At 34.1% G+C, this 22,553-nt stretch overlaps 1 non-coding gene and 1 pseudogene across 1 annotated transcript; both read left to right on the top strand.

Annotated features, from left to right (window-relative positions):
• Positions 1-4,558: 4,558 nt before the first annotated feature.
• LOC130835202 (ORM1-like protein 2) lies at positions 4,559-5,020 on the top strand (annotated as a pseudogene).
• A 12,797-nt stretch (positions 5,021-17,817) lies between these two features.
• LOC130835439 (U6 spliceosomal RNA) lies at positions 17,818-17,921 on the top strand. Its single transcript, XR_009048923.1, has one exon. It is a non-coding gene; the product is annotated as a U6 spliceosomal RNA (small nuclear RNA).
• The last annotated feature ends 4,632 nt before the right edge of the window (positions 17,922-22,553 follow it).

The following is a 22,553-nucleotide window of genomic DNA, read 5'->3' as shown; positions in this document are numbered from 1 at the left end:
GCAAATGTCTGAACTCAAGGAAGGAGTTGTGGGAATCTGGATTTTGCTAGTCCCCCCAAAATATGAGAGAGAACCTGAGACTTGTGACTGGTATCGGGAGTGGGACCAGCATTGTGGGACTGAGCCCTGCCTTAACTGGTGGGATCTGATGCTAACTGAAAGTAGATACTGTCAGAATTAAAATAAATTGTAGGAGACCCAGCTGGTGTCAGAGAATCGGTCAGTGTGGGAAAAAATCCCCATCTGTTGACAATCATTTGCTTAAGAAGGGGAATTGACCTATATCTGGTCGGAACCTCAAAACTATATACCAGAATGCATAAAAATTACATGTATATAATTTTTATATATTTTGATATTTTTATATATTTAAATATATAAAAAGTGTATATACTTTATTTTTATATATTTAAATATATATAAAATATACACACTTTGTATATTTTATGTACATATATTCTTCTTTCATTATTGATTTTGGTAACTTGTGGATTCTATTTTTTCTTATTCAGTTTGAGTAGGCTTATCAGTATTACTGATCCTTTCAAAACTTCAGCTTTCTTTCAATCCTGGGTTTCAGCACCAGAAATACAAAAAAACAAAAAACAAAAAAACAAGCCAAAAACAACTTCAGGTTTCAGTTTCATTTTTTCTTCTATTGTTTTTCTGTCTTGAATTTGATTGACATTTACTCTTAATACTTACTAGTTCCTTCATTCTGCTCATTTTGTGTTTATTTTGCTCTTTCTAAAAAAAAAAATCTATGTTGGAGACTTACATTATTGATTTGACACCATAGTTCTCTTCTAATATGAATATTGAGTGCTATCAATACTCTCCTATGCAGGTCTCTAGCTGCTCCCCACAAATTTTAAAGTATTGACTGTTCAATGTTTTGTAATTCAAAATATATTCTAATTTCCCCAGTAATTTCTTCTTTTATTCATATTTAGAGGTATGTTATTAAATTTCTAAATATTTAAGAAATTTTCAGTTATCTGTTTATTACTAACTTCTATATGAACTTTGCTCTGACTAGAGGACATTGTATTATTTTTAAATAAACTTTATTTTTGGAACAATTTTTGATTTATAGAAAAATCTATTAATTGTGGAGTTTTCATGTTTTCACACTAATTTCTCCTATTATTAACATCACATGAGAAAGGTCATTTATCACAATTGATGAAATAATGTAAATATATTATTATTAACTGAAGAACATGGTAAAAACTAATGTCTTTTAAGTACATTAGGTAAATTGTGTACCTAAAGGACACATTCTAGGACTCCATCTGAGATGACATAGTACATTTAGTCATCATAGTTCTTTAGGCTAGCAACTTGGCTGTGATAGTTTCTTAGACTTTTCTTGTTTTTGATGATATTGACAGTTTTGAAGAACACCAGTCAGGTATTTTGCAGGATGACCCTCTTTGGAATTTGTCTGAAGCTTTTCTCATGTTTAGACCTAGGTTATAAATTTTGAGAAGGAGGACTTCAGAAATAAACTTTATACTATCAAGACTACATACTATTCAACATTACTTGGTATTGTTAAAGTTGACCTTAGTTATCTGGATGAAGTAGTGTTTTTCTAGTTTTCCACTATGAAATTATTAGTTTTATTCCCTTTTTCATAGTGAATCTTTGAAAGGAAGTTACTATTCACAGTCCACACTTAAGAACTGGGGAGTTAGGCTCCATTTCCTTGAAGGTAGATATCTATGTAAATTGTTTGGAATTCTTCTGATCAGGAAGTTTGTCTCTTCCCCCTCACCTGGTTTCTTACTCAAAATTTCTTTGTATCATTATGGACTCATGATTATTCTACATCTATGGGGTTATGTCAAAGGGTTACAAAGCAGACAACTGAGTAGAACAGCTAATGTCTACAGGCAGAAAAATTTGAGCAACCAAAGAAATAAATTAGTATTCATTTATAACCCAAGGAAAACTGAATACCCATGAATCCACATTGATATAAATAAATGATTGAATAAATAAATACATCACAGAATAAGAGACAAAATCTCCCATGTGGAAGGATTCCAAATAATTTATTTAGATACCTTACCTTCAAGGAGGTGAAGCATAACTTCTCATTCTGTAAATGTAAGCCTACATAGTAACTACACATAGTAACTTTCTTCCAAAAAGTACAGTATGGAAACCGGACATATAACTTTCCAGTGGAAGATGTGGAGTAAATTGACTCCACAGTAACTTCACAGTGGAGAGGTTTGTCAAATACTACCTAAGTCAGGTGACCAAGTCATGGAAGTAGTGAAAATCATGTTGATAGTATTAACCCTTGATATGATGTTACAAAAATGAGATTTTATCTTTGTGTTCTTTCTCCTAAAGACCCATAACCCCAATCTAAATATGAGAAAAATATCAGACCAATTCTAATACAGGGCTATCCCACAAAATATCTGACCAATATTCCTCAATACTGTCAACATTATCAAAAACAAGGAAAGTCTGAGGAACTGTTGCAGCCAAGAATACTTGGCAGAAAGAGGTATGATGACTACATGTAAAGCGGTATCCCGGATGGGATGTTGAAACAGAACAAAGATATTAGGCAAAAATAAAGGAAGTCTGAAAAAAGCTTGGGGTTTAGTTAATAATAAAGTATCAATATTGATTCAGTAATTGTAACAAATATGCTGTACTATACAAGATGCTGACATAGGGAAAAAGGATTGTGAGGAAGATGGAAACCCTCTGTACTATCTTTTCCAGTTTTCTGTAAATCTAAAACTGTGCTAAACTATAAAGTTTATTTCAAACCAAATGACTTTAAAATGCACAGTAGAAATATGTGCTTAATAATAGAACATTTTATAAATGCCTATATATGTATGTACTGATCTACATCAAGTAACACAACCAGCATTTAACAATTAATTAAAACAAGATGAGGGGAGAATAGTGTGAGACGGAAGATATGTATCTCAAATATAGGCTGACATGTATGCTGCCTGACTGCAGACTACAGTTACAAATTTGTCTAGTCTCTGCAGATATGCTCAGTCTAGGACAAATGGAAGCCCCTGGGTTTGGTGCCCTGCAGTCCATCAGATTACAGCTTTAGAAATTGCAAGGGACTTCTACCTGCCATAAGTGCTTCCCCATCTTTTTTATCATTCTTCCTTGGTAAATGTGCTCAATGATATTTGCTCCTAATAGTGGAATGTGGATTTCCATTTTGTTGTATACACATATTTTCTCTCTCACAGAAAATGATTATGGGGCCAAACCTTTGTTAAAGGTTCATTGTGTCACTCATTATGCCAAAAGTGAATTCGTTTATGAAAATTTATTTTGAGGCAGCAATTTGCTATAATTATGCTGGTCAGGCAGCAACTGTTACATTAATTTTGTATGAAACGAGAAATAAATATCTAACGTATGTACAACTATAGAATTCTTATTCATAAAACATAGCATACCCTACAAAACAGCGCAGGTTAACTACTTTAATCCTATTTTTAATAGTTCTAGCAAACTACCACTACTATTTGTACTGATATTCTTATGTATTATACAGATTCTAGTACTACAAAATAATCAAGGGTCAAAAAAGATTTTTTAAAGCTTGTTTATTTATGTTTATCCTTAGTGGCATTAAAAAAATAAAGATTTTAGAATTTAATATGGAAAACACTTTTCCAGTGGTGAACTAAAAATACGTTATTTCTGAGACAAAATAGCCACTTTAAAAAATGCTTTTCTGGGACTTCCCTGGTGGTGCAGTGGTTGGGACTCTGAGCTCCCAATGCAGGGGGCCGGGGTTTGATCCCTTGGCAGGGAACTAGATCCCACAGGCATGCCAGAACTAAGAGTTTGCATGCCACACATAGGGAGCTCGCGTTCCACAACTAAGACCCAGCACGTCCAAATAAATAAATAAATATTAAAAAAAAAGAAAAAAGTTTTTCTATTTTCAAATGAGAACACATTAAAAGAGTATATTACACAAAGATATATAAAGACAGTAAAGAAATTTTTTAAAAACTGAATTTCTCTCTATCAATATACATCTCATTTAAAAATGTTGTATTCTTATGTACAAATCTCTTAAATCTATCTACAAATAATATCATGTTAGTGCAACCCTTGTTATGAAACTTGACTTGGACAGACCATGGATCATAATGGGTGAATGTAGCTTAGATTCACGCAGAGGTATTGATTAGTTCCCACAAATATGTTCAAAGGAAGGCTGGTGGGTAAGTTGGATCTAACTGAAGTAAAGGCAGAACTGGTGTTCAATTAAATGATATTCTGTGATGATTTTATAACTTTAATGCTATCATTTCCACATTTTTTTATTTAGTTATTTTTATTTTATTTATTGTTTTTTGGGGGGTACACCAGTTCAATCAACTGTTTTTATACACATATCCCCGTATTCCCTCCCTTCCTTGACTCTCCCCCCCTTGAGTCCCTGCCAACCTCCCTGCCCCAGTCCTCTAAGGCATCTTCCATCCTCGAGTTGGATTCCCTTTGTTATACAACAACTTCCCACTGACCGCAGGTGTAGAGGATGAATGTGGGGATGGCACACAACGAAGTAAACCCCAACACGCGAGTGATGAATAGCTGGGGCATCTGGCTGGCCTACATCATCTTGGTAAGACTGCTGCATGTGGTTCTACTCAGCATCCCCTTCTTCAGCATTCCTGTCCTCTGAACCTTGACCAATGTCATCCATAATTTGGCTATGTATGTCTTCCTATATACAGTGAAAGGGACACACTTTGAGACCCCTGACCAAGGAAAGGCTCGTCTACTGACACACTGGAAACAGATGGACTACAGGCTCCAGTTTACCTTTTCCTGAAAATTCCTCAGCATCTCTCCCATTGTACTCTACCTCCTGTCCTGCTTCTACACCAAGTATGATGCAGCTCACTTCCTTATCAATACAGCCTCACTGCTTAGTGTACTGCTGCCCAAGCTGCCGCAGTTCCATGGGGTTCATCTCTTTGGCATCAACAGATACTGAAGGATGGGGCTGGGGATGCTGGAGCAAAGGGCTGTAACATCTCTTCTTTTCCTATATTGTCTTCTATATCTTGAAAGCCTGAGAACTGTACAACCTTTCCCAAACTCCCACTGGAAACTCAAACTTTCCCAAATTTCACCAATAAATACCCAGCCCAAATGAAAAATTAATCCAATCAGTTATTTGGAAACATGTAGTTGTAAAAATATCCCAGTTATTTCACTAGTTTAAAATGTTTTATTTAATTCAAAAGTTTTGACTATTTAAAATAGACAAAAGCAAAGATTAGATTATTTGCCATAAAAAAAATTATCAGTATAAAAATTGAGAGTCAGTCTATAAAAGTAAGTCAAGATAAGTATTTATGTAATGGAATATTACTCAGCCATAAAGAAGAATGAAATAACACCAATGGCAGTAACATGGATGGACCTAGAGATTATCATACTAAGTGAAGTAAGCCAGAGAGAGAAAGACAAATATCATGATATTGCTTATATGTGGAATCTAAAAAAAGTGATACAAGCTGAACTTATATACAAAACAGAAAAATACCTATGGATATAGAAAACAAACTTATAGTAACCAAAGGAGAAAGGGGGGGTGATAAATTAGGAGTTTGGGATTAATATATACTTACCACTACATATAAAATAGATAACCAACAAGGACCTAATGTTTACTGCAAAATACTTAATATTTTGTAATAACCTATAAGGGAAAATAATCTAAAAAATAGATATATATGCATGTATAACTGAATCACTTTGCTGTATACCTGAAACTAACACAATACTGTAAAGCAACTATATTTCAATTTAAAAAAAGAACGAACAGCAATTAAATCTGGGTAATTCAGGGTAAACTCTTGTTTTGTCTTAGAAAAGATTTTCATGACCAGGCATTATCTTCTATCAAAATTAGTGAGTCTGAATCACTGAGGCATATTTTCCTTCAAGTTTCCAAATGAGTCTAAGAGCCTATTTTATCTACACTGGAAGAAATATTTGGATGAAACATTTTGTAAAACTGAACCAGTTTGTATGTTATGAAACCAACACCCACTTCCATATGTTCATGTTAATTAATTTCCAAAGTGTTAGCTTGATATCATGTAGACAAATCCATAAAAGAGCATAGACCACTCCACCCTCAAGATAATGAATGACAAGGCTCTGGCAGCAGATGGTGACTAGGTCATTTCTTTTTCCATCTGGAATCATACCTGACTAGATTAGAAAACAATGAAATATCATGAAAATATTGTCTATTCTTTATGCTTGATGCTGACCAACTCAGAGCAATATGAAGAAATGTCTATACAAAGTCACATACATAGCTAAAGAAGATGATGGAAATCAAAGCAATTGCTACTGAACATTCTAAATTACTTCCACTGAAGCTACCATTGGCTTCTGTACTATATTTTTATTGGGTCAACTGATGAAAATCAGATTTATTTCCTACTATTGAGGGAAAAAAATCACCTGAAGTCTTATAAAAAGTTAGGTCAAAAGTAAAACAATTTCCCCAGTTCTCTAAAGAGAACTAACATAATAAGAATGGGAAGGACAGAGACTTCCAGAAATTACTAACATGTAATTAGCAAAGTCAACAAAAGCAAAAATAAATAAGTGGGACTACATCAAACTGAAAAGCTTCTGCCCAACAGAAGGAAACCATCAAAAAATGAAAATCATCAAAAAATGAAAAGGCAACCTATGGGATAAGATAAAATATTTACAAATCACACATGATAAGGGATTAATTTCCAAAATACATAAAATACTCATAACTTAATAGCAAAAGAGCAGACAAGCTGATTGACAAATAGGCAGAGGAACTGAGTAGACATTTTCTGACAAAGACATACAAATGAGCAATAGGTACCTGAAAAGATGCTCAACACCAATAATCATCAGAGACATGAAAATAAAAACTACAATGAGATATCCCTTTATACCTGTTAGAATGACTATCATTAAAAGGAAGAAAAATAACAAGTGTTGGGGAGGATGTGCATAAAAAGAAACCCACATGTTCTCTTCTTGGGAACCTAAATTAGTGCAGTCATTACGGAAAACAGTATAGCGATTCCTCAAAAATTTAGAAACAGACCTAACATATGATTCAGCAATCCCATTTCTGGGTATATATCCATATGAAACGAAAACAGGATATCAAGAGACATCTATACTCCCATGTTCATTCCAGATGATACGAAACAACCTAGGTGTTCATCAACAGATGAATGGATAAGGAAAACAGTAAGTTAATAAATTCCTATTTCTTGATAGTAACAAAAGACCTAATTTGGCTATATTCTTTATCTTGGATTTTTTTAAAAATTGAAAGAAAAGTTATCTGCTGTAATTTCATAATTTTTAGCTTCATTTTAAATTGACTACATTTGCTAGTGTCTAAGATTTAGACGTTGTCAAACAGTGAAATCATAAGAATTTATATTTGTTCCATTTTAATGAAAAATTCTACCATTATAAGCCAGCATTGATTACATTAAGAAAAGATTTATCTACCAGCTATTAAAATAACATGCATTAGTCTTGTTACTTTGGGCTATAAAACAATCTATAATAGACCTTTCCCCATTAACACAGATTTAACTTTTTGAATACATCATGTAACCCAGGAACACATGATTCAGTTTTTGTTTTTAAATGGTTTGGTTTTATTTTCCTAAATTCAAGAGCAAGTCTTTTTGCCTCTGAAAATCTCCTACCCCTCCTATAATTATCTAAGAAGGTTTCAGTGATATTTTATATTAGTGGTTCTACATAAAATTAAATGTAAAATTATGGTGGAGGTAACTAATTTTTCTGTATCACTTAATCAGGGTCATTAAGGTTTAACACTACTCTTTGCTAAAAATAATAGCATGATTTCAAATGATTTTTATGCTTGGCAATAATATAGATCATGTTCAAAAGATAGCTGTAATTATTACAAGAATTATTTTATGGTTTAATTCTTATATCTGATCTTCAAAAAATACTCCATATATACTCTGTAAATATGGATACTGATTTTAATAATGTTGTTTTCCCATTACTATTTTTTGGGAAGAGTTAACTTCATAATAAAAATAAATGATGTGTCATAAAAATAAGTAATATAAATTTCTCTTAGATTAGCTCTTGAAGACCACCTAATGATAAAGGCACAATAGCAATAAACATTTTGATTGTGTGTTCTAACCTCAGGAAAACAGCTTGAGAGACTATTATGCAAACCATAAAATCTAAGTTCACTAAAATTAAAAATAAGATGGAAATTTTATGATAAATCCACATGAGAAGTTTTGGAATTATTTCAGTATTTTAATACTTTTTTTTCTTCATATTTGCATGATGTCATTATATATTTCTTTAAAAATATCTCACACAGATTTTCCCAAGAGAAATAAATGCCATAACTTGTCAATTATCATCATTTCACACTATAAGGTAATATACCTCAAGAAGTCTAATGTTTTTCATTCAATCAATTGGAATTTTATTCTTCAAAGTTACACAACAGTTACATTACAAAAAATGCAACCAAAAACAATTTATATGACAAAATCTTTGGTTAATTCTGAAATACTCTCATGCTATTTTTACTTTTATTTTTTTTTATTTCTTTGAATTTACTATAATGAGAGTCAGTCTTTCTACTAGAAAATCAAGTTGCCTTCAGTTATAGCTAGCAATCAAATCAAGTATGTAGAGCAGTGGAGTAGAGAATGATCCACCCTGAATCTGCATGGCATCCATCCTGTTATATAACATATGAATTCTTCTAGATTACTTATAAATGACTCTAAAATTAAGTTTTTGATTTGCATACACACTTATTTGTTTAAGAAAGGGTATGATGGCCTCTAGTGGTACAGCAAAAAAACACCACTGCTTATATCTTCAAAGCTATAACAATAAAAATATTTTTAATGATATAAAATTTATGAAGCTCATGCACATGTTGTCCATGGGGCATTGCAATTTTTGAAATAATCGCCCTCAACACTCCCTCCAAACCTAACCTCTGACATCCACTGATCTCTGTTCCTACAGTGTTGCCTTCTTGAAAATATCATATAAAATGGCATCATATAGTATGTAACATTTGGGGTTGGTTTCTTTCACTCAGCAAAATGCCTTTGAGAGTCACCACTATTACTGGGTTTATCAATAGTTTGTTCCTTTTTCTTTCTGGGTATCATTCCATTGTATAGATGTACAACAGTTTGTCTATCCACTCACCTGTTAAAGGACTTTTGTTTTGTGAGTGGTTTATACTGATTTTAAGATATATTCATGCCCAGTTTTATGTGAACATAAGTTTTCATTTATCTAAAGTAAACAGCTAGCTGATTTTACAGTAACTGTGTTTCCCTTGATGTGTCCAACTGATCTGTTTTTAACTTTCAGATTCTCCTTTGAAAAAAATTCTTCCCCAATCTGTATCATTTTTCATTTCTCGGTTCATTTTTCTTGAGCATCTCTACTAAAATTTCTAGCTTGTATTTAGGAGATTGCTTAATTTAATGAAATTTCTAAACCTCCATCTTGTTTTCATCACAGCTTTGAGAGAATCTCTTTCTATGCTGTTAGTTTTCTCTTGTATAAAGACGAAATAACACAGCTGGACTGGCTAGCCTATAACTTCTGTACTTAATATTTTAACTTATTTTGAAGAGCCACATAATAATTAACTTTTCACATACACATAAAATAAATATTTTGGATGTATATGTGCTTTCTTTTGATACATATAGTTGGGCTACTTTTTAATTTGGATTTGGTTTTCATTCATTTATTGTGTAGGGACAGACATGGGATAATGCAATGGAGAACAAATGCATTATTTTGAAATATTTATTCAATGGTTCTTTTGAGAATTCTCACAGGTTATAAAAGGGTCCATTGTGGGGTGGGGGGGTGGAACACGTGCTGCTAAACTGAGTAGAATGACAGCTTTCATCAGAGAATTGTCATAAACAGCCTTCGCTATTGCAGTGATGTTACTGAACAACATGATGCCCTAATAACCATCTCATTGGCTATTAAAATGAAGCATCACACATTACAATTACTGTACTACTCACTACTCTTGCAGATATACTCAGGAAACATGCAGTTCCTCACCAGTTTTCTGCTGTTTAGTGGCTACCTGTGAGTTTTACATGAGTTCTTACTTTTCAAAAATCCAACTAAAACATATGGACACGGCGGGGTGGGGGATAGGTCAGTCAGGACATGGTCAGGGTGGGGGATAGGTCAGATAAATTGGGAGATTGGGATTGACATATATACACTACCATGTGTAAAACAGACAGCTAATGGGAACCTGCTGTATAGCACAGGGACCTCAGCTCAGTGCTCTGTGGTGACCCAGATGGGTGAGAGGGAGGTAGGGGCAGGAAGGAGGTCCAAGAGGGAGGGGATATACATATACCTATAGCTGATTCACTTTGTTGTACAGCAGAAACTAACACAACATTGTAAAACAACTATGCCCCAATTAAGCAAAAATCCTGTTGAAAAAATTCTTCCCATCTCTGTATCATTTATCTGTCTCTATATCTGTTTATCTATTTATATATATGCATATATGTACATAATAATTATAATAAAGCTATGTTTTTATTATGGATCCTCTTAGATGACTTGAAGAGACAAAGAAATCCATAGCATAGTAGCATAGTAATCTGTGCTCATTATGCTAGAATTCAGAATATTAAACTGCTCTGAGAAAGTTGTTTTGTCCCTATGATGTGGTAAGTTAGAGCCTATAGTTCTACATTATTAAAATTCAGGCTATTAAATCCTACACAGACCAACATGAATTTGAGGACACTATTATACTATGATCAGCTCCTTAGCTTCTCCCTCACTCAAGTCTCTCATCCTCAAGGGCAACAATGTCTTAGAACTGGAATAATGCTTATTTTCTCTAATGTCTACTCAAATTTTTAAAATATCAAATGATACAGTGACCTAAAATACCATACTAGGGTCAAATAAACCTTCAGAGTCTCTAAAATTTGTATACAAAATTAAGTCATTGCTGAGAATGCAAAATGAGTCCTATAGGCAAAAATTTAAAGTTTGCATTGAGAACTATGGATAGACAGGTTAAAACTTTACATAACATTTGAATTGTAGTTATGAAAGGAAATTTGGATTAAAAATTTTAAGAGGCCCACTTTCACACAGAATTGTTGCTCCACAAAGAATTAATAACTTTGATTATATACAGAATCACACAAAACAGAAGTTGGAAGTTATTATGGAGTGAATTGTCTTCCCCCAAAATTCATATGTTGAAGTCCTTACTCCCAATGTGGCTTTATTGCAGATAAGGATTTTAAGGAGACAATTTAGGTTAAATGAGGTCGTGAGTGGAACTGTAAATTTAACAGAACTGATATCCTTATAAAAGGAGACATACCAGTGATGTGCATGGAGAGAGAAAAGGCCACGTGAGGACAAAGTGAGAAGATGACCACTTACAAGCCAAGGAGAGAGGCCTCAGGAGAAACCAAATCTGTCACCTGATCTTAGACTTCCAGCCTCTAGAACAGTGAAAAAATAAATTTCTGTTGTTTAAGGCGCCTGATCTTCTGGTATTTTATTATGGCAACCCTAGAAGACTAATACAGATGAACTAACAGTACAGTGGATTTTAAATCATATAATGAACAGTCCTCAGTGTTAGGACATTTATGTTTGGGGCTCGGGCAGGATTAAAGTTTTTTATAGGGGCTTGGGTAAAGGGGTTTCTCTCATTGACAAAGGAGCCAATGTTGGTGTTCTAAGCAGACTGTTTCTTTGTTCCTGATTTTGCACGAAAAGCTATTTCTCAAGCCTTCTCTTTAATTAATTCCTTACCAATATGTTATTGTTCAATTAAGATAACCCAATTTTATTGAAAAAAAATTCTGACTAGTGCAAAGGAAATTATCACAAATAATCTGTATATTAGAAAGTAAAAGTTGTAACTTTGGAATAATGACTTTTGGTTACTGCATGTCACATTTTAATTTATATGCTTAAACATGGAGTAGTCATATTATTTATTTCCATTTATATTATCTCATGTTCATTAATTGGTCATTAACAATTTGTAAATTTATTCCCTAATTATTTATTAATTGCTTATAAAAATTCAGATTCTGTAGTTCTGTTGTGAATAAGCACAGATAAAACCCTCATGTACCCTGAAGCCCTATATGAATTTTACACTTGACAATCTGTTGTCAACAATACAATTACTTTTTTTCCTGAGACATCTATTTTGCTTCTAATATGTTGATTACACATTATTATTATTATAATTATTATTACACACCTGCATCTATAAACTCAGATAAACCTTTTTAATTAATTTCTAAGGATTTTCAAGGAAAAAATAGTTGGGAAAATGGTATGAATCTTTTATAGTTCTTGATAAATGCTTGAAAATTATTAATGAGAAAGTATGATCTGACAAATATTATGAGAATATCCATTTCACTGCACGCTAGCCAGGAATGAAAGTTAATAAATGAACTGTTTGCCAACAAATTGTCTCTTGACCTTTTCATTATTTATACAACCTATTTCATATCTCTAATATGACCTACTTCATGTCTTTAATTATTTCTAGTGAGTTGAATTGGTCCCCCATAATAAAAAAGAAAGTTATTTCCTTTGCTTAGAAATTTTAAACACTTTAATAGTAGTTCTCACAATTTTTATGTAGATTATTGAATAACAGTGTTTTTCATTGGTTTTTATATTTGTGGCAAACAGATTTCCCATTAATCCATCACTTTCATGGTTTTAGTGATCTTACTTAACTCATTTATAACAAAGTTTAACCAGCATATGAAATAGGAAATTTCTTTTATTAGTATAGTTCATCCTATATTGCCAAGTCTAATCATTTCATCAGTAAAAGTCATACAATTTTAACCTAGTTTTTAATTAACATTGAATATATGTAAGTCAGGGTCTCCTAAGAAGCAGATGCCAAGACAGAATTAAAGTGCACAAGTTTTATATTAGGAGAAATGCCTTTGTGAGACAAGTTAGGGAAGAAAACAAGTAAGACTGGAAGAGTCTCAGATAGTGACATAAGTGTGATTCCAGGTGAAGGAGAGGACAGAAGTTTGGGAAGAAACTCCCTAGACTGTCACACAGTTTTAAGAACTATTGGCAAAGCACTTGGTGAGGTCTAGAATCCAAAAATGTCCCATCAGGCCCTGTGCATCTATCTCTGATGGCGGATGCAAGATTGAGCCCTTGTCTTTTACTTTGGAGGGGATAACTTAGCAAACTTCTGATCACTGGAACTTTAAAAATTTCATGGAAATGGCTAGCTACTTTTTTTTTTTTTTAATGTGCAAGGATTTTACTAGGGAAAATGTCTGTATGAGAGCCACCAGTAAGATAGCAAAGCAGGTCACACTGAAGAAAGGAGAGGAAGAGAAGGTGAGGTGAATGTGTCCTAGGTTGCTGTGCAGTCTAAGAAATGTCCAACAAGGCACTGGGAGTGTTCAAGCCAATATCAGCCTTCAGAAAAGAACTGTGTCTCCTAGAAGTGGATTCACCTCAGTATCCCTGGCATGCTCATTCTTAGACTGGAAAGTCTGGCCTCCATGCAAATGTCTCAGTGGGTTCAGAGCCCAGTGACTGGGACCCTTGATCAATGACACTCACTGTAATTGCAGTCTGCCAGGTGCAGTCTCATGGATACCACAATCTATTTTACAGTACTAGCATGTACATGTTTAATATCAAAATGTATATAACATGGACTATGATGCCAGACAGAAATAATGTTAAATCCTATTCCTATCAATTTTAGCGGCAGGATCATAAATTAGCTCATTTGCATCTCTGAGACTGTTTCCTCAGCTGAACAAATGGATATAATAATACTGTAGTGCAGGAGGAATAAATAAATAATATATAAAATATCTGGCTCTGAGTACGTAAGCAAAATAAATGTTATGCAATGTTAGGTCTAAGATTTTCTCTATCTGTAGATCAAGGCTAAGATTATAATCAATCGTGAATCTGAATGTGGCTCAAATATTTAAGAAAATGGAACCATAGAAACCACATGCATAATTTAAAAAAAAATAAGGGCTTTGGTTTCTATAACTAGTACTCTAGGTCTCAGATACAGATGCATGTTATTGTCTTTGTCTATGGATTTAAAGAATTCACTGGTGACAGAGTTTTGGCTATAGGGAAAGCTGTAGGATGAAGAGCTAACTCATTCAGGGAAATACCAGAAGTGTCAAGGCATTTTGAACCTATTCAGATGTGAAAACATTCTCAGAAAGAAAAAAAAAAGAAAAGAAAAAGCAAGTCTGCATGCAACCAATACCAGCATATTCATCAATGATATCTAACAAGATAAGCTCATAGAGGGAATTCCCTTTCAGTCCAGTGGTTAGGACCATGGGTTTGATCCCCGGTCAGGGAACTGAGATCCTGTAAGCTGCGCAGGGTGACTGAAAAAAAAAACATAAGCTCATAGATAATATAGATACTTGTGATTCTCTCTCTAAATTTTATTTTACAGTTAACTATGGATGTGTGAAATTTCTTGTACATACATTCTAACTCAGTATATAAAGTAACATACAAAAGTATCTGTTGCACATTCACTTGTGGTAATTGTGTCTAGATCCACTCAGACTTAAAGGCAAAGAAAAAAGACTAACCTCATCCATTACACATAACAGTTACAATAAAGAAAAGATTAGGTAAAATAAAAATTACAGTGCCCAAGTACCTGACGTATAGGAGGAATTTATCAAGAGGATTAATTCCCTCTAATGAAAAAACACTTTTCTTGAATAGCAGACTCTAAATGGTAACAAGTATGAATGGTTTCAAATGAAACATTGTAGACATTCTGAGTAGAATATTTAGTAGCCTGCAGTGATATGGTCAGTATAATTTTCAAATCATTTACCATTGAATATTGATATTCCTACTAAAATGACTCATGCTGGGAAAATGCCTGCACTTTAGCTACAGTTGGATTTTCAGAGCTAACAATTAATTTATATAGAACCGAACCAGAGTTACTTATATTCATCTAGTTGTTTACTAAATGTTTTTTAATGTCTCGACTCTAGTAAGCTCTTTTTGTATGCAATAGAGTATCATGAAAGCAGCTGAAGTTAAAAAGAGAAGGTAAAAATGTGCTTCATTTCAATAATCCCTGAATAAACAGGGAGAGGAGTATAGTCTTCTTTAGGCATGTACCCCTTTCCCTGTTTGGGGACACAGAATTATGTTATATGCTCACTTTCAAATCCATTCCTATTATGAGTTGTAATGTTCATCATCTGTGGGTTATATTTTAAACAGTTTTTCAATGTTTTATTTCTGTTTTTATTTTTCCTCACAAGTGAAAAATATCACTTCTTATTACAAGCCTTTATAAATGTCTGAATTTTGTCCTCTAAATATTTAACTTTTTATACATTGGTTGGTTTTGATCTTTATTTGTTGGGTAAAATTTTTTTAATATTTTTCAAACTACACATACTGGATCCTCTTTTAAAGCAGAAAATCCAGTAAGTGATTTTTTACCTTCCATAAAAAGACAGGAAGTTTGAGGAGCAGATTCTGATATTCCTGTGTCCCATTGTCGGCTTCCACTAACTTATTTTTAAAATTTATTTGACATATAACATTGTATCACTATAAGGTGTACAACATATTAATTTGATACATTAAAGTATTGAAATGTGATTACCATTCTAGTGATAATTAGAATCTCTATCAAATTACATAATTATCATTTCATTTTAATGGTTGAAATCATTAAGTTCTAGTGTCTTAGCAAGTTTGGTGATTATAATACAATATCATTCTCTATACTCATGATACTCTGCCTTAGATCTCTAGGGTTTATTTACCACTTGTTCTCAAGTTTGTACACTTAAACCGCATTTGTCCTATCCAACTACCCCCTGCCCTAGAACCACCATTTTACTGTTTTTATGAGTTTGGCATTTTCAGATTCCACACATAAATGAGATGGAACAGTATTTGTGTTTCTCTGTCTGACTTATCTCACTTAGAATAATGTTCTCATGTTCCATCCACATTATTGGGAAAGGTAGTATGTCTTTGTTTCTCATGGCTGAATAATATTTCAATGTATATACAGTGAACACTTGAACAACATGTGTCTGAGATGCCAGAGTCCACTTATAAACAGATTTTTTTTCACTAAATACATACATACTACATTATCCAAGTTTGGTTGAGCCTAAGGATATGAAACCATGGAAACAGAGGACTATCTGTAGAGTTATACTCTGTTTCTCCACTGTGAGGAGAGTTGGCATCTCTAACCCCCATTGGTTCAAGGGTCAACTATATATATACACCACATCTTTTATCCATTCATCTGTTCATGGGCATTTAGATTGTTTCCATATCTCAGATATTATAATAAATGCTGAAATAAACATGGGAATGAATATATCTTAGCTATACTGTTTTAATTTTCTTTGAATATATACCCAGAAGTGAAATGACTAGACCATATGGAAGTTCTATTTTTAATTCTTGAGGAAACTCCATGTTGTTTTCCATAGTGGCTGCACCACTTTTTATTCCCAGCATCAATATACAAGGGTTCCCCTTTTTCACATCCTCACTTTTATCTCTTGTCTGTTTGATGATAGCTATTCTGATAGGTATGAGGTGACAGATCATTGTTGTTTTGATGTGTATTTCCCTGATGATTAGTGATATTTTCATCTTTTCATGTACCCATTGGCCACTTGGATATCTTCTTTAGAAATATGCATATTTAGTTCCTCTGCTCATTTTTTAATTGGATTTTTTGTTGTTATTGAGCCATAGAAGTACTTTACATATTTTGGTTATTAATCCCTTAGCTGAAATATGATTTACAAAAGCTTTTTCCCATTCTACAGGTTGCTTTTTTGTTAGCTGTTTCTTTTGCTGTGTAGAAGCTTTTAAGTTTGATGTAGTCCCATTTGTTGATGTTTGCTTTTGTTGTTTTTGCTTTTGGTATCAAATTCCAAAAATATCATTGCCAAGACCAACGTCAAGGAGCTTCTTCCCATTCCCTGTATTCTTGAACACAAGTCAGTTCTGTGACTTTTGCCAAGACTGACTACTCTTATGGGGACAGGAGAAATGGAAAAAAAAAAAATGAAGGAAAAGAGGGTCCAGAAAACAATGTAAGGCCCAAATATACATGACAAAAAATAACATGATTTCCAGCAATATTTCATAGTTTTTCAGTAAGGACAGACACGTGGTCCTTCACTTTCTTACTGAGAAAAGGTAGATAAACTTTTTCAATAGAAGTTGGGAAAACTGAGTTTCCATATAGTATGTACTCGCCCTATCAATCCCATGAAAGAAGCAAAACATGATAAACAGGACAGCTTGTGCTTCAAGGTTCAGTCTAATGAAAACAGTCATAAACACCATGTGGATCAAAGTTGTCATTCTCTAGGGTAGAACAGATGGTTTTGTCAAACCTGAATAGTCAGTGCTCCATTGTGGTTGGGTCATCAGAATTATTAGAGATCAGTTATCCTTAAACAGAACTTCAGCTTATTTAATAAACAAAACAAAATGGCACTAACGATATGTGAACAGTTTTTTTTATACTTTTTCAATGTATAATTTCTTCCAAAATAGAATCTACAGAGTGGAAGCCACCTGTGAACAGTCATGGCAGGCCCAAAGAGTATCCCACTAACTAATAACTAAGATGGATATATAAGAATGGGCTCATGCTTGCTTTAACAGCACATATACTAAAAATTGGAATGATACAGAGAAGATTTGCATGGCTCCTGTGTGAGCATGACACTCAAATTCATGAAGCATTCCATATTTTTGGAGCTTGGGATTAACATACACACATTACCATATGTAAAAGAGATTACCAACAAGGACCTACCGTATAGCACAGGAAACTATACAAAATATTTCATAATGACCTGTGAGGGAAAAGAATCTGGAAAAGAATATATATATATATATATATATAACTGAATTACTTTGCTGTACACCTGAAACTAACACAGAACTGTAAATCAGCTATATTTCAATTAAAAAAAAATGGCCTCAGTATCTATCTTTTAAGAATTGTCATGATGAAAATTAAGTAGATGATTGGTTCATAAAAAAATACTAGATTTTGTTTTAATTATTTAAGTTTACATTCAGGACAGTTGCAAGTTAACCATTTAATTTCAAAAAATACCCCCTTTAGGCTTAAATATATTCACTTTTCATTTATTAGTTCTGTAACTGACTGAATAGAAATAATGAAAGTTTTTACTTCTCTTGATTTCATTCACATGGTCAGTTGCATTTGTAAAAATGAATGTTACCAAATCAAAAAACACTGCACTGACAAGCTGTGAGCAATGACAATAATTCCACTAATGCAGTTGCCAAGTGCACTAATTATCCTAATGATGATTCAGTCGTCGGATAATCACATCCCCCAAGGACCATACACATTCCTTCCACACAGCTGCAGAGTCCTCTCCAGGCTCATTTTGCTTATTCCTGTCTTGGTAAAAACTACATAATATTACTTTATTAGCATAAAATAATCATCATGGCTGAACATGAGCTGAACATACAGACAGCTACACTGCAGAAGGGTAATCGAGGAGACTCCTACATGAGGTGCTTAGTCCTGTCATTCATTTCTTCAATGCCTGATAGAGCCATAATTTAGACCAGAAATCTGCTTCCATCTAAAGTAATGGTGTGGATTTTGAAGGAATAAAAATACTTAAGCGATCTATTTTCCTAAATCAATGGGCACACTGCTTGATAAAAATATTATGAAATCCTAAGTGATGTCTTTATATGTTTGCTGGCAATTTTCTTTTTCTTTCCTTCCTGAATTCTCAAGTAGTGACCCAAAATGGCTTTCACAAATCTATTGAATTTTAAAGTCTAATGTGCAATAAAAGAGTATTTACCTTATCACAGAGTTAAGATATCAAAACTTGTATTTGGGTGAAGGAGACAATGGTTATTTATTCCACATTCAATCATTTTGCCAATTTTTTTTATACTTTAAATTTCCTCCTTTTTTTTATAATGTCAATACAGGGAATCCTTTTTTTTAATAAATTAGTCTATTTATTGGCTGATGTTGGGTCTTTGTTGCAGCACACGGGCTTTCTCTAGTTGCGGAGAGCAGGGGCTACTCTTCATTGTGGTGCCCAGGCTCCTCATTGTGGTGGCCTCTCCTGTTGTGGAACATGGCTCTAGGAGCATGGGTTTCAGTAGTTTTGGCACATGGGCTTAATAGTTGTGGCTCACGGGCTCCAGAGCACAGGCTCAGTAGTTGTGGCACATGGGCTTAGTTGTTCCACGGCATGTGGGATCTTCCTGGGGCAGGGATTGAACCCGCGTCCCCATCATTGGCAGGCGGATTCTTAACCACTGTGCCACCTAGGAAGTCCTACTTCAAATTTCTTGATTAGACATTTTCAAGAACTGGGAAGGGTTTGAGATTTTGCCATCTGTGTGCTAACAAGTTAGTCTGTCACAGTTTCATGGATGTAGAAGAGGCTCCAGGTCAGGGATGGAAGATTTTGTTCTTCATGGCACAGCATACAGTAGGAGCTGCATGTGTCCATTAGTTCTCTTTGTTCCTGTGTCTTACGGGGCAATGTGGAGCCACTCAGGTAGATGCTGCCCACACAGGTGGTTTGTATCACAACTGAGAAATATATGCTTAGGAAATCCCAATCTTTTAAAGCATCTATTAGAAACCTGTCTAATGTGTGCCCTGGAGGGACAGATTATCATTATTATCCTGGACAGCAATCACATTACTATCTACCCCACAGGAAGAAACTATCCCTATTTTCAGCCTTGAAACTGTAGTTCAGAAAAAGAGAGCAAAGTCTCTGCTTGTAAGATATGTGGAAATGCAAGAGACTAATGGACATGATCTCCCAATAGATTTTCCAAGTTATAATCTGATAAATAATTTTCAGAGACTGTCACTCTCCAGGTATGCTTTATTTTGTTAATATTTATAACTTTCCTTTTGTTTTCATTTGTTTGTTTGCTTTGAGTGGAATGGAAATAAGAACAGAACAGGTATGTAAGATTGGGTTCTCTAAAAAATAGGTGTTGACAGAATTACACATGCAAGATATTTGTTGGGAGCAAAGGCTTTTTATAGATAAAGGGGAAAGGAAGCACTTTTGGGCAGAGACAACTTTCAGAAAACAATGCATGTCTGGCTCCTGTAAAAGGGCAGAGGGAGGTACACAGGGCTGAATGGGAAGTGACTCAGATTGCAGGGAAATTCTGGGAAACACTCACCCAGTCCCAAGAGAAGTGCCAGAGTACCCACGTGATTTCAGTCATTGACTGAAGAACACATGGGCTTGGCTTGGATGCTCTATTGGATCCTGAATATGTAGCATGTATCAGCTAAACACACTCCTAGAAACAGGTTCTCTCTTGAGAGATCTCATCAGAGCATTCACAGAACTGTGTAACAAGGATAGTAAAACCTGCAAAGATAGTTAAAAGCCTCAGTTTATTCCTGTCCTTGATGTCCTCTCTTTCATACATGTCCAAAAGTTTCCATCCTGGAAGTTATTATTAAAGTGATTTTATGTTTTGCAATTGGAGAATAAAAGATAAATCCACAGCTCCCTGTGATATAACATAAAGATTGACAAGTAGAAGCAAAAGGAACAAAAGAGATTTCAGAGTTATAGTGTAGAGCAGAGGTCAGCAAACTTTTTCTTTACAAAACTTGATAGTAAATGTTTAGCTTTCATGTCACACTTTGTCACAACTACCCCACTCTGCCTTTGTGGTATAAAAGCAGCATAGACAATACATAACCATATGGGACTGTGTACTAATAAAACTTTTCCCAAAACAGTGGTGGGCAAGATTTGGTCCATAGACCATCATTTGCCAACTACTGATACAGAATAATGTACTATGTGCTCTGCACATGATTGTGGTCTCTGTACATGACCAGTGGCAGAAACTGACCAACAGATGACAATTCCCGTCTAAAACATGTGGAAGCCAAACATTGAAAATATATGTTTTCTTTGCAAAGTTATAATGTTGCCTAATGAAGAAAGCATCTTTAGAACACCACACACATGTCCACTGTTATATGAAATTCTTCTGTGCTTTAGGGGCATAGGAGAAGTTTCAGGTAAAGCCCATATAGTCATTTGTAGTTCAATAGAACAAGTAAGCATATGGAGGGCTGGCACAGGGGTGGAGAAATGAAGAGGTTATATAGAAATGTAACCCAATATTTTCTACTTTTAGTACATCATGTATTGAAATGAAGATGTTTAATAGAAAAAAAAACAATTTACATGCACTTATTGGTATACGAATTTGAGATAGAAACTAGAAAAAAAATCAGTGATAATAAGGTGTAAAAGTTTTCATTTTGTTCTTAAGCAAACAATTTATAAAAAAAAAAAGTCAATGGATACCTAAGTAAATATGCAATCATTTGATTTAGTTTGTGGTCTAAAACAGTACCTAATTCGGATGTAGGTAACTTATTTGGTAAATGATCCAAAAAAGTAGGAATAAAGTGGGACAAAAAAGAACAAATGCATACAAGGTTGCAGTTGTCAGAGTTTCTTTGGTAGATCGCACAGATTCATTTCCTCTGCAACGTTTGGCAGGTCATGCTTTCCACCCAGAATTCTCTGATTGTCTGAAAAAAAAAAAAAAAACTTTATTTTCTGTGTATAGATGTTATTGACTTACTCTTTTTTTCTTCTAGTCCTTTTAACTAACACAATAATTCCATAAACAATCCACCTCTTTAAAAAAAAAAAATCAGCTTTTTTTCCCCCCACCAGAAATCTTTCTAATTCAAAAGTGATCATAGGGTACCTGAGCTCCACCTAACATCAATGACTAGAGAGCATTATTTTAAAATATGAGAGCACTGATCTTACTGCCCTGATGCATGACCAAACTGATTCTTTCTTCTAGCGCTTCACACCCAGTTTGTAAAATCCCATCTGGAACTAGTCCAAATGCAGAGTACAAATGGGATTGACGGGAGCTAGTGGGCTGGTTACTAGTTATACAAAAATGTTAATTAACAGAATTATATCCTTTCAGAGCCAGATGATAAACATATTTCAAATTAAATACAAACCCTGATTAATTGGTAGTGGCTGCCTGGAGGCCTGGGTTGACAAGACCTGCAGCACGTGTAGGCTAAATGAATAAGCACTCCTTGGCTAATTACTGATATAGGCAAGGACACAAAGTAGAGCCATGGCTGTTCCTGAGCTAAATATTCATACACCATGCCCTGGAGAAATTTTAATGATGGCTATCAGGGAACCCACTTGTATCATTAACTAGCCATGTAAACTTGGCCAATTAACTCTGTTGTGCCTGTTTATTTTTAATACGGGGCTACTATTAGTACCTACCTAAGGATTTGTGTTTGTTTTATTGAGGGAAGGGGTGGTACATAA

This window comes from Hippopotamus amphibius, chromosome 13, assembly GCF_030028045.1.
Source record: "Hippopotamus amphibius kiboko isolate mHipAmp2 chromosome 13, mHipAmp2.hap2, whole genome shotgun sequence".
Classification (NCBI taxonomy): domain Eukaryota; kingdom Metazoa; phylum Chordata; class Mammalia; order Artiodactyla; family Hippopotamidae; genus Hippopotamus; species Hippopotamus amphibius.
The sequence above is the reverse complement of the archived record's forward strand: the minus strand, read 5'-3'. Positions and strand labels throughout refer to the sequence as shown.